Source organism: Macaca nemestrina, chromosome 7 (genome assembly GCF_043159975.1).
Source record: "Macaca nemestrina isolate mMacNem1 chromosome 7, mMacNem.hap1, whole genome shotgun sequence".
NCBI classification, from domain to species: domain Eukaryota; kingdom Metazoa; phylum Chordata; class Mammalia; order Primates; family Cercopithecidae; genus Macaca; species Macaca nemestrina.
In genome coordinates, this window is record NC_092131.1 from 87,690,013 (window position 1) to 87,703,296 (window position 13,284).

The 13,284-nt window shown below is 42.9% G+C and overlaps 2 long non-coding RNA genes across 4 annotated transcripts in view; one reads left to right on the forward strand and one right to left on the reverse strand.

Annotated features, from left to right (window-relative positions):
* Nucleotides 1-13,284, reverse strand: part of LOC105496555 (uncharacterized) — a 32,776-nt gene that overhangs the window by 11,213 nt on the left and 8,279 nt on the right. Inside the window, exon 2 of the long non-coding RNA XR_011626038.1 lies at nt 9,309-9,358. This is a non-coding gene — a long non-coding RNA (uncharacterized lncRNA). The remainder of the gene's footprint in view (nt 1-9,308; nt 9,359-13,284) is intronic.
* LOC105496554 (uncharacterized) overlaps nt 1-13,284 on the forward strand; it is a 29,083-nt gene that overhangs the window by 8,697 nt on the left and 7,102 nt on the right. For all 3 annotated transcript variants that reach the window (XR_011626037.1, XR_011626035.1, XR_011626036.1), the window contains exons 4-5: nt 1,151-1,289; nt 3,290-4,151. This is a non-coding gene — a long non-coding RNA (uncharacterized lncRNA). The remainder of the gene's footprint in view (nt 1-1,150; nt 1,290-3,289; nt 4,152-13,284) is intronic.

Below are 13,284 nucleotides of genomic sequence, written 5' to 3' on the forward strand. Positions count from 1 at the left end.
CCAGCTAATTTTTGTATTTTTAGTAGAGAAGGGGGTTTCACTATGTTGTCCAGGCTGGTCTCAAACTCCTGACCTCAGGTGATCCACCCACCTCAGCCTCCCAAAGTGCTGGGATTATAGGCATGAGCCACCGTGCCTGGTCAAGGTCTTTAGATAACAGTTTTTTTTTTTTCCTTTGAGACACAGTCTCTGTTATCCAGGCTGGAGTGCAATGATGCCATCTTGGCTCACTGCAACCTCTACTTCCTGGGTTCCAGTGATTCTCCCACCTCAGCCTCCCAAGTAGCTGGGACTACAGGTGCACCTCATCACGCCTGCCTAATTTTTGTATTTTTTGGTACAGACGGGGTTTCATCATGTTTCCCAGGCTGGTCTCCAACTCCTGACCTCAAGTGATCTACCCGCCTCGGCCTCCCAAAGTGCTGGGATTACAGGCATGAGCCACTATGCCCAGCCGATAATAGCTATTTCAACCAATTGTCAATCAGAAAACGTTTGAATCTGCCTATGACCTGGAAGCTGACCGCTTTCAGTTTTCCTGCCTTTCTGAACTGAACCAGTGTACATCTTACATGTATTGACTGATGGCTTATGTTTCCCTAAAATATAGAAAACCATGTTGAAGCCTGACCACCTTGGGCACATGTTCTCAGGATCTCTTGAGGGCTGTTTCATGGGCCATTGGTCACTCACATTTGGCTCAGAACAAACCTGTTCAAATACGTTACAAAGTTTGACTCTTCCCCAACAAAGGAAAACAACTAAGATGGAGGTGGTGGTGGTTTTAGTCACAGCTGCTGCTATGTGCACCCTCCCACCAACTTCCCAGCAGCAGCTCATTCTCACAAGGCTCTGCATAAAAACATTTCTCCTCCCCCTACTTTTTGCAGCTTATTGCTTTAGAATTCCTGTGATATTTGCCAACCTCTTTCTTGTCTCAAAGTATGTGAGGCCCTCTAGTGGAAACTTGGAGCCTCCTGGTATTTGGGAGTTAAGTATCCCCAGGTCTTCAAAGTGAGATGCCAAACTCATTCCAGAACTCTGGGTCTGAATTAGAAACATCTAGAGTTCCACCTGTCCATGATATAAACTGTAAGATTCTCCCTGAGGCCTGAAAGCTTGAAGGGGTGAGTAACTCCTCCTTTCTCAGACCTGTCCCAAGGCACAAGGCTACTTGAAACAGCAGTGTGTGCCAGCAAGATAGCAGAAGCAGGAAGAGCGCCGGCTGGAAGACATGTACCCTGGCGGGAAGACATGTACCCCTGAAGATCGAGAAAGAGGCCATCCAGGTACTACGTAGCAGTCACATCAAACTGGGACAGTTCCTGTTTACTGGAGACCATAAAACCCCTGCCCCATCCTCATTTTGGTGCTGACACCATTTTAGGCCTCAGTCCACCTGCACCCAGGCACTCATTAAAACAGTATGTTGCTCCACACCACCTCATGTTGTCTGTTGGCGCGTTCTAAGGTTTTGAACCGATACAAGAAACTTCAATAAGCAATGGCTATGAAATAAAGGATAAACAGTAAGGTAAAGTCCCAGAAAAGGGTACATTAAAAACCTTTCTCCTGTTGCACATTTTGAGAGGAGGGATTTTTACACAAATCAGGACCACATGTAGAACCTTAAGATGAGTTAGCCTTTTTCTGAGGATAGTATGTTCCTGGGACTCCCTAATCACTTTAAAGAACTAGAAAATACACTGCACATGGTGGCATGTGCCTGGAATTGCAGCTATTTGGGAGGCTGAGGCAGGAGTATTGCTTGAGCCCAGGAGTTTGAGACCAACCTGGGCTACATAGTGAGACCCTGTCTCTTAAAAAAGATAACAATTGGTAAATAAAATCTGTTAATTTGGTGTTACTTGTAGTATTTTTATCAAAGAAGGTACCCCAGAAAATGTAACTCACACAAAGTATCATCACTACCTTCTAGTCTGACCCAGAATACAATTTCAGACACCATTACTAAGCTATTATCCCCAAACAGAAAGACAATGAAAATCTAGGCTGATCTAACTATGGCTATTGCCATAACTGTCTGATTCATCATTTACCTTGGACTTCAGATCTATACTGTTGCACTAACAGGTAAACTTCAATTTAATTTAAGAAAAATGTGTTTACCCACTCTGTTCCTAGAACTATATTTGATTTATGTGAGAAGTACATAGGTAAGTGTAAGACTCAATGCTTGTGTTCATTGGTAAGTGTAAGACTCAATTCTTATGTTCATTGCAATGCAATTAGTTATATGTCAAGTAAGGGTAAAAATTTATTTTCAATTCAAGAGATTATGCCCAGTAAGAGCCCCCACCAAGATAAGAAAGATGCACTAGAATACATTTATATTGTCTTGTTCTCACCGGCCAGGAATCATTCATTATGTAAAATGTTTGTGTATCTGAAACCTATTTTCAGTCTTTCTCCCATTAAGCATTGCAGCTTCTACTTCTAGTATCACAGAGTACTGCATGATTCTGGGAAGACATTCAGAACCTGTTCTGCTGTGAGAGGACACACAAAAGAAATGAGCTCACCTTTCCCTCAGTAGAGAACTCTTTGTAGCTAGAACCTTGGTCAGATCTTTTTCCCCAAACACAGCACCCAAGCAGCCCTATGGATTTGGGGGATTTGCTTGTCTTTTTCACTTGAGTTCAGAGAATTATGGAACAAATTAATTTTAAGAGAATTTAGAGATAATCTGTACTAACAGCCTCATTTTAAAATCTTTTTATTCCCTCTTTTATTTTATACATGAGATAAAGTAAATTGGTGAAAGTAAATTTCTGGGTTTTTTTGAGACAGAGTCTCACCCTGTTGCCCAGGCTGAAGTGCAGTGGTGTGATCTTGGCTCAATGCAACCTCTGCCTCCCGGGTTCAAGAGATTCTCCTGTCTCAGCCTCCTGAGTAGCTGGGATTACAGGCACCCACCATCATGTCTGGCTAATTTTTGTATTTTTAGTAGAGACGGGGTTTCACCATGTTGGCCAGGCTGGTCTTGAACTCCTAACCTCAGGTGATCCACCTGCCTTGGCCTTCCAAAGTGCTGGGATTATAGGCATAAGCCACTGTGCCTGGCCCGTGAAAGTAAATTTCAACCCTGGCTGAACATCTAAATTACTAGGAGAGATCTGAACATAATGATTAGCAGGTCTACCCCACACTATCTCAGGAATCTCTGGTGGTAGGATCCAGGCATCAATAGTTTATTTGACTTTTTAAAAACAAATTTATTTATTTATTATTTTTATTTATTTATTTTTTCCTCACTCTTGTCACCCAGGCTGGAGTGCAATGGTGCAATCTTAGCTCACTGAAACCTCTGCCTCCTGGATTCAAGCGATTCTCCTGCCTCAGCCTCCAGAGTAGCTGGGATTACAGGTGCCCACCACCATGCCTGGCTAATGTTTTGTATTTTTAGTAGAGAGTGTGTTAGATATGAGTTCTAAATTTATCTTCAAAGAATCAATATGTCAGTATGTTCAATTCTTTGCCTTCTACTTTTAAACTTCCTCGTAAAGCAACCTTTTTCGATTACCTGCTCCACCCTCACTCATTCAGATTACCTGCTCATTCTCCACCCGGACTCATTCCAATTTCCTGCTCTGCCTTAACCATTTTTCCCGCCAAACCCCTCACCCCATCATTCTTTAAATTAGCCAATCAGAATTAGTTTAGCCTGTGCCATCTAACTCTAGCCAATAGGGGAAGGACACAGCAGCAGGGGCCACCTGCGTCTGGGACAAGAACCCTTTCCCCTCCCTTGTCCAGGTGAGCACTCACCATTTCTCCATCTGTAAGGGTGCATCCTCCTATAGAAGTACATTGCCTTGCTGAGAATTAAAAAGAAAATTTTACATTGGAGTGCTATTTCTTTTGCGGCACTGAAACCTTAAAACAATTTGGGGGCTCGCCTGTGATTACATTCCCCTCCGGGGGGCGGCTCTGGTTCTCTCTTGTGTGGAGGCGCGCCCCACCCCTTTGTGGCAGCCTCAGGGGTGAGAAATCAGGACCCACCCAGTGTGAGGAATAACTGGCGCTCTCAGCAAGGCAGAAAGAAACAGGACTGCAACATGACTAAAGGATTCTCACATACTGTGGCGATGACTGTGCAGAGACTAGGGAAGGAGAAGCCGTAGGAGCCGGTAAAGTACTTCCTTGGTGGTCAAATTCTGGAGGGCTAAATGTGTGTATGTGTGAATGATCACAAACAGCCCTAGTTGCGGTGTTGTTTGTGTGGATGGTGACAAGTCCTACTGCTGGATGGAGTGAGTGGGTCCTCTCCGCGGTTCTGTAGCTACCTCCTACGGTTAGGGCAGATCCTGCTGTAGGATTTATACTTGTATGCCAACACTAAGAGGGGCCTAATTCTCCTTTGGGGGAGCAGCCAGAGAGGACGACATGTGTGGGAAGTGTGCAAGGGAACTTCAGAGGGGGAAAGGGAGGAAACAGGTCAACCTTCCAGAGCAGCAAGGCCAGATATCCCTGGTTTGAGGGGTTGAGCCTTCTGCAAATTTCAGGGGGTTGAACCTCACACAAACCTCCGGTAGTAAGAAAAATATTCAGAACTCCCCTTTCCTTTCTTCTTGGGGGAAGAAAGAGTAGCTCCACTCCTGCCAGTCCCTCCCCGAGGGGAAGGGGAAGGAGAGGGGAGAACAGCAGCATAAGCAGCTGGCAGAGGCAGGGAAAGACTAGCAAAGAGGAAAGAGAAACTGGGAGAGGAAGTCAGAGAGAAAGAGACAGAGAGTCAAAGAGAGAGAGAGAGAGACAGAGAAAGACAAAGAGGGAGTCAAAGAAAGAGAGAGACAGAGTCAAAGAAAGAGAGAGACAGAGTCAAAGAAAGAGAGAGAGAGAAACAGAGATAGAAGTAACAAAGAGAAAAGAGTATATTCTCTTCCTTTAAAAGCCAGGGTAAATTTAAAACCTGTAACTAATAATTAAAGGTCTTCTCCGTGACCCTATAACGCTCCAATACCACCTTGTTGTCAATGTAAACAACGGCATAGCTGGAAAGCACTAAAGCCACTGACAATCAGTAGCCTTCCTAGTCAAAAATCCTTAACCCAGTAAACTGTGGATGGCCTAAATGCATTCAATCTGTAGTGGCAACTACTTTGCTAACAGAGGAAAGCAGAAAAATAACTTTTAGAGGAAACCTCATTGTGAGCATACCCCATCAGGTCAGAACTATCCTAAGTCCAAAAAAAAAGGCAAAAAGGTAGCTTACTGACTCAAGAACCTTAAGGTATGAGGCTATTCTGTTAGAAAAAGATGATTTCACATTAACCACTGAAAATTCCCTTAACCCAGCAGGTTTCCTAACAGGGGATCTAAATCTTAATTACCATACAAAGGTCTGATCAGACCTAGGAGAAACTCCCTTCAGGACAGGACAACAGATGGTTCCTCCTGGGTGATTGAGGGACAAAGACACAATGGGTATTCAGTTAAGTGACAAGGAAACTCTTTGTAGAAGCAGAGTTAGGAAAATTACCTAATAATTGGTCTGTTCAAACATGCAAGCTGTTTGCACTCAGCCAAGCCTTAAAGTATTTACAAATCAGGAAGGAGCCATCTATACAATTTCTAAGTTAATATGAACTGAACGAGGTCTTATTAATAGCAAAGAATACTTGAAATCCCAAACTTACAAGGTTTTCAACAAAAGTAAAGTTTGCTAAAAGTTAACAGTGTAACAGTATTATTCTAACTTCTAATCTTGTGGCCTTAGACAGTCTAGTCCACAGACATGAAGGAAGTTCACTTTGGAAAAGAATGGATATTATCTTTGAGGAAAAAAAGGAGGAGGGGGGAGAATTTATGTAAAAAGGAATGTTATATGGTAAATTCTTGTCCTAAAATAAATTAACTGGTTGTTTAAAGAAAGGGATGATTGCAACAAGTCAAAAAGTTGGGACATGTTGAAGAATTGTCTGTGAAAGTCATGAAAAAAAGTTATAAAAGGGAATTTATGCAAGAAATGTTGTATAATTTAAAAGTAATTAGGCCTCCCTATTGAAGAAACAGTTTATGTACAAGATGTGTAAGGAAAGTAAAATATACCTTTGGTAAAAGGATTATAAGGAGGCATAAGAATGTGGATTTTACCTACATTAAAAGGTTAAATATATATATCTGGTTTTAAAGGTTTAAGCAAGTTCTGAAACCTTAATTGTAAAGGAAATTCTGTGTGTAAGCATATTGGCTAAAATTAAAGGGGTATAATCTAGTTTTTCTGTGAACTAGACATTTAAATAAAAGCACAACAGGTTTTTCTTAAAGCACTAACCTACTCTTTAATCAAAATTATAAAAGGTTCAAAAGAGTCTATAAAAATCTTACATTACGGTCAGACATTAAAAATTAGATAAGTATGTCTACAAGATTTTATTAAAATTAAGTTTAACATTAATAAGACACTAATATAAAGGTGAAATTTAGCTTATCTGGTATAAAATCATACAGGAAGCATTGTCAAATATAAAATGGTATTTGGCTTTCTTTGGTCTAAAAACCAGTAAAAATAGGTGCTAAAGGAAATTTCTCCTTTAAGTAAGAAGGCACCAAGGACTATAAAGTCCACTGCTGATGTCCCCACATTTAAAACAGAAGATCAATTTCTTAGAAATTTTATACTTGGTTTATCTTCCACTTTCCTTTCCCTCAAAACTAAGTCTTTTAGCACAGGTACCACCCCTAGAATTTCCAGTAAACCAGCACCAGCCTGAGGATCATGTTCTCATCAAAGGGTGGAAAGAAGGAAAACTTGAGCCAGCCTGGGAAGGATCCCACCTTGTACTGCTAACCACTGAGACTGCCATTCGTACAGTGGAAAGGGGATGGACTCATCAAACCCAAGTCAAGAAAGCACCACCCCCTCCAGTGTTTGGGCCATAGTCCCAGAGGAAAACCCTACTAACTAAAGCTAAGAAAAATTTAACTCTCCTTCATCTATTCTATTACTCTTTCTTCTTTCCTCACTCTATTGCTGACCATCTAGTTATTAACATAACCAAGTCAATTTCACCTCAAACTATTGCATTTGATGCTTGCCTTGTTATACCCTGTGGGGATTTGCCAAGTCAAAGACAGCTCTCTACTTCAGAAAAGTACCTCTGTCCCTCCTGACTCTCTTCAGACTGGGCATTAGTGAATTGGGACCAATTAATGTGGGGAGATTTTGATAAAGACCCCAGTGTCAACCAGGAGTCTTGTCCCGCTATTTAGAGCTTTTATGCCGTAGTTGGTCCAGCATTCTGTGAACCACTAAAGAACAAGGATGGACTGCCCCAACCCGTTTTTGTAATTTCCTAAAACCATACATTTGTTTTACTAGAGGAACAGCCCTGCCACCCAACTGTCAGCTAAACCAGTGCCATCCTATACAGGTTATGATCTCGAACCCTCAAAGTTCTTCCCCTTTTCTAAGCTAGTTCCCTTCTTTAAGTTGGTTTTATGGTATGGGGGCTGAGGTTTCAGGGACAGACCCTATTGGATTCTTTGCAATGTGTTTCTTTGATCCCCTACCGCCTGCACCTTCTTCTAAGGCTTCTTCCAAAACCTTTCACAACGGAACAATTGCTCCTCCTCCATCTAATGACAAGACCAAGATAGTTATCATAGAAGTTAAAGACTTAAAACAAACTTTGGCAATTAAGACAGGATACCAAAGTGTAAATGCCTGGTTGGAATGGATCAAATATTCTGTGTGCACGTTAAACAAAAGCAATTGTTATGCTGTGTGCACGGCAGGCCAGAGGCCCAGATTGTCCCCTTTCCACTAGGGTGGTCCTCCAGTCGACCAGGCATGGGTTGCATGGTAGCTCTTTTCCAGAATTCTACAGCCTGGAGTAACAAGTCACGCCAAGCTCTCTCTCTGCTATATCCCGAAGTCCGGCACCCTGTGGGTCAGCCCCCAAGGGCCATCCAGCTTCCATCTCCCAACATTAAGTTCACTTCTTGTCTCTCGTGACAAGGAGGAAACTTAGTGTTCCTTGGAGACCTGAAGGGATGCAGTGAACTTAATACTTTCCAAGAGCTTACCAATCAGTCAGCCCTTTTTCATCCCTGAGCAGATGTGTGGTGGTATTGTGGACCTTTACCGGAAACTCTGCCAAATAACTGGAGTGGCACTTGTGCTTTAGTACAATGGGCTATCCCTTTCACCCTGGCATTTCATCAACCAGAGGAAGGAAAATAAGGCATTGTAAAGCAAGAGAAGCCACATACGGGTCTTTCGACTCTAACATCTATTTAAACACAACTGGAGTCCCATGGGGAATGCCAGATCAATTTAAAGCCCGAAATCAAATAGCTGCAGGATTTGAGTCAATATTTTGGTGAGTGACAATTAATACAAATGTAGACTGGATAAGCTACATCTACTACAACCAACAGCGATTTATTGACTACACTAGAGATGCTGTTAAAGGAATAACTGAGCAATTAGGGGCTACTAGCCAGATGGCTTGGGAAAATAGGATAGCCTTAGACATATTAGCAGAAAGAAGAGGAATTTGCGTCATGAATAAAATTCAATGTTGTACTTTCATCCCAAACAACACTGCCTCTGATGGAAGTACAACAAAGGCATTGCAAGATCTGACTGCTCTGTCCAATGAGTTAGCCAACAACTCAGGGGTAAATGACTCCTTTACAGGATGGCTAGAAAAGTGGTTCAGTAAATGGAAAAGAATAATAGCCTCAATTCTTACTTCCCTCACTGCCGTAATGGGTGTACTTATTCTTGTTGGGTGCTGTGTCACACCATGCATCTGTGGGTTGGTGCAGAGGCTCATAAAAATGGCACTTACTAAAACCTCCCTTAACTATCCTCCACCTTATCCAGAGAAGCTTCTTCTTTTGGAAAATCAAGCAAAACAACAAAGCCAAGACATGTTAAAGAAATGTGAAGAGAAAAAAATGTAAGGAAATACAAGAGGAGAAGTTGTTAGATATGAGTTCTAAATTTCTCTTCAAAGAATCAGTATGTCAGTACGTTCAATTCTTTGCCTTCTACTTTTAAACTTAACTTCCTTGTAAAGCAACCTTTTTCGATTACCTGCTCCACTCTGACTCATTCTGATTACCTGCTCTACCCTGACTCATTCCGATTACCTGCTCTGCCATAACCATTTTTCCCATGAAACCACTCACCCCATCACTCTCTTTAAATTAGCCAATCTGAATTAGTTTAGTCTGTGTGGTCTAACCCTAGCCAATAGGGGAAAGACACAGCAGCAGGGGCCATGTGCGTCAGGGATAAGAACCCCTTCCCCTCCCTTGTCCAAGTGTGCACTCACCATTGCTCCATCTGTAAGGGCACATCCTTCTGTAGAAGTACATTGCCTTGCTGAGAATTAAAAAGAAAATGTTATGTTCGGTACTATTTCTTTTGTGACACCAAAACTTTATTTATTAAACAAGTGGTTTCGCCATGTTGGCCAGGCTGGTCTCGAACTCCTGACTTCAAGTGTTCTGCCTGCTTTGGCCTCCCAAAGTACTGGGATTAACACATATGAGCCACTGTACCTGGCTGGCATTGGTAGTTTTTAAGAGCTTCCAAAAAGATTTATCAAAAAGTCTCATCAAGTTATAAGTAGCAGAGCTGGGGAAAAAAACACACTTTTGTCCCTGACCTTTTATATTACCTGAGCTATATTTATTACACCACTTCTCTGTTTTTGATAATTCACCCTTCATTAATTGTTGCCTCTTTATTGAAGAGCTAGGCTTCTCATTTATTCTTTTTCAGATGATATTGTACACATCATGACACTTTCCTGAAACCATCTTTGCAAAAGTATGACTGAGACAGTGAAAGAGATCTAACCTAACTGACTCTATCTCACTTTTAAGCTTTAAGCTGTCCTTATTCATTCCTGGGGTAGGTTGAACTAACTTTGGGAGAAACTTGGTTTATAGTTAGTCATTTAAAACAAAGACAATAACAACCTTTTCCCAAAGCAGACCTCCTTCTTGCCTGGGAACTAGATTCCCTTTGTAGGACTAACATTAGCCACAATATTAGAAATTATGGTGTAGGAGTCATGCAGCTGGAGGCTACAAGATTCTGACCCTCCCTCAACTCCTCCTAAGATCAGTGCTTGAGATATTTTGCTGACCCTGCACTTGATGGATCAGCTGGCACCACCCAGATTGATAAACTGGCTCATGTGATCTTGTGGCCCCCACCCAGGAACTGACTCAGTACAAGACGACAGCTTCAGTTCCCTAGGATTTTGTTTCCTAACTGACCAGTCAGCATTCATGTCTCACTGGCTTCCCCTCACCCACCATGTTGTCCGTAAAAACTCTGCTTTCCCTAATGCTTGGGGAGACTGATTTGAGTAATAATTAAACTCTAGTCTCCCACACAGCCGGCTCTGTGTGAATTACTCTTCCTCCATTGCAATTCCCCTGTCTTGATAAATTGGCTCTGTGTAGGCTGTGGGCAAGGTGAACCCATTGGGTAGTTACATTCCTCCTTCATGAAAAACACATTCCATTTCTTCCACAACCATCTTTTGATTCTGCACCATGTCTAATTTTTTTTGTATAGTATTTTCGTTGTTTCTAGTTAGTTAATCTTCTGTGACTCCCTAGTCTTCTACAATGAGACATTAATTTACTTAACATGTATTAATTAGAGACTGACTGTATACATGGTACATGATCAGGAGACATAAGTGTGAATAAAACACCCTTTCTGTTCTCGAAAACAGTGTATTTTAGGAGACCAAGAAGAAAGAATTCCCACTGAATGTGAGACGGTATAATAGAGAATGTGTGAAATGCTGTGGAATCACAGATAAAAGAGCAGGCAAGGGCATGTTATTGTTTGACAGAGAAGAAAAAATGGTCTCTTGCTCTCCTATTAGAAGTGAAATATCACTTTTTTTTTTTTTTTTTTGAGACAGAGTCTTGCTCTTGTTGCCCAGGCTGGAGTGCAATGGCATGATCTCGGCTCACTGCAACCTCTGACTCCCTGTTTCAAGCGATTCTCCTGCCTCAGCCTCCCCAGTAGCCAGGATTACAGGCTCCCGCCACCACACCTGGCTAATTTTTGTGTTTTTAGTAGAGACGGGGTTTTGCCGTATTGGCCAGGCTGGTCTCAAATTCCTGACCTCGTGATGTGCCCACCTCGGCCTCTCAGAATGCCGGGATTACAGGCGTGAGCAATCCCGCCAAAATACCACTTTTATAGAAGGCAACTGATAATATCTAAAGCCTTATCAAAAGTCCATGTTCTCTAAACACATCTAGGAATGTATGCCAAGGAAGTAATTGGGCAAGGTGTAGTAGATGCAGTGGTGCATGTCCCGGTTCCCCCACTTCAGGAACACGGCACTCATTCCCTCCACTGACTAGTGATGGTGATGAACAGCTAGCTCTCAGCTGAGTCTCTCTCTGGGAATAAATAGCCTTTGTAGTGACAGAGGAGAAAAGAAAAAGCCTGATCAGGCAGGCAGTTAGGGTGGGTCCTTGGTTTAATCCTTTCAAACAAAACAACAACCTGCAGGCACAGATAAGGGAATTTGCACAGGGGCTTACCTAAGACATGACCACAGACATAAGAAGGGCTACACAGGTGACTTGCTCGTATATGCCTGCAATGGAAAATTCTGTCCCCTGACACATGTGCAATAAGGGGCCCACATGCGCATTAGGAAGACAGGGTGGGGCTATGATAAATTCACCTTTTATGCAAAGGAGGCTCGTAGCCCTCATGGGTTTCCCATAAAAGCCTTTGCATTCAACTGTAAAAACAACAATCCTCTTCTGGGTCCTTTCTTCTTTCACTTATTAAACTTTCATTCCAAACTCACCCTTGGTGTCCAGCATCCTTAACTTTCTTGGTCGTGAGACAAAGAACTTAGGATGATACCTTGGGCAGCGAGAGACTGCTACATTGTGGTGCATTGGCAAGACTGTAACAGTGACAGAGAACCAGTCTGCAGAAAGTAAGGCCTCCAGGCCGGGCGCGGTGGCTCAAGCCTGTAATCCCAGCACTTTGGGAGGCCGAGACGGGCGGATCACGAGGTCAGGAGATCGAGACCATCCTGGCTAACACAATGAAACCCCGTCTCCACTAAAAATACAAAAAAATTAGCCGGGCGTGGTGGCGGCGCCTGTAGTCCCAGCTACTCGGGAGGCTGAGGCAGGAGAATGGCGGGAACCCGGGAGGCGGAGCTTGCAGTGAGCCGAGATCGCGCCACTGCACTCCAGCCTGGGCGACAGAGCGAGACTCCGCCTCAAAAAAAAAAAAAAAAAAAAAAGAAAGTAAGGCCTCCTCCCCAGCGACAGTCAACATCTAATAAATAGTAAGGGGATATAGAGGCTTGGTCAATCGAGCTCTAAAGAAAGCTGGAATACCTATGGGATTGGCCAAGGCCTTTGTTGTGACTGCATCAAAATTCTGTTATGCCTAGACCGTTTATTCCTCGAAGAAGACTACCAGAGTCCAGAGTCAAAGCTAAGCAGCAAGGATCTTTATTACAGGTTCGAACCTGGAACTCTCACTCGCTCGCGAAACGAGACGGGCAGGAGAGCTCCCCCACTGAGCTCCGAGCAGTGTTATATAGTCTAAGAAAAGTGGGCATAGAGTTATTATACAAATCAGATATATGATTGGCTAGTGTTTGAACAAGGCGATTTGGCTAACTATGATTGGTTCCTGCCATTTCTGATATTTCGGTTCAACCTTTGAGGCGGGAGAGCAGGTTTATGGCAGCAAGAGTTTATCTTACTTAAACACGTCTTGTGACCTTGCTTCAGAACTTACAAAATCTCTGGTACGTGCAGAAAAACAGATACTCACAGAACTTACGAAATCTCTGGTATGTGCAAAACAAAATCTCTGGTACGTGCAGAAAAACAGGTACTCACAGAACTTATGAAATCTCTGGTATGTGCAAAGATTAGAAAGCAGAACAAAGAGTTTAGCAACATGGGGGGGGGGAAGGGAGGGTACGCATTTTTATATCTTTGTGTCCTTTCAATTCTACCTCTCCTTCTGCCCGATCATGCTTCCTTCACTCCCTCTGCAGGTATTGCCCCAAGATTGCTCTGCAGTAAACATTTTCTTTTTTTTTTTTTTAAAGACAGAGTCTTGCTCCGTCACCCAGGCTGGAGTGCAGTGGCGCAACGTCGGCTCACTGCAAGCTCCGCCTCCCGGGTTCAAGTCATTCTCCCTCCTGTCTCAGGCTGAGTAGCTGGGACTACAGGCATCCGCCACCACGCCCAGCTAATTTTTTTGTATTTTTAGTAGAGACGGGG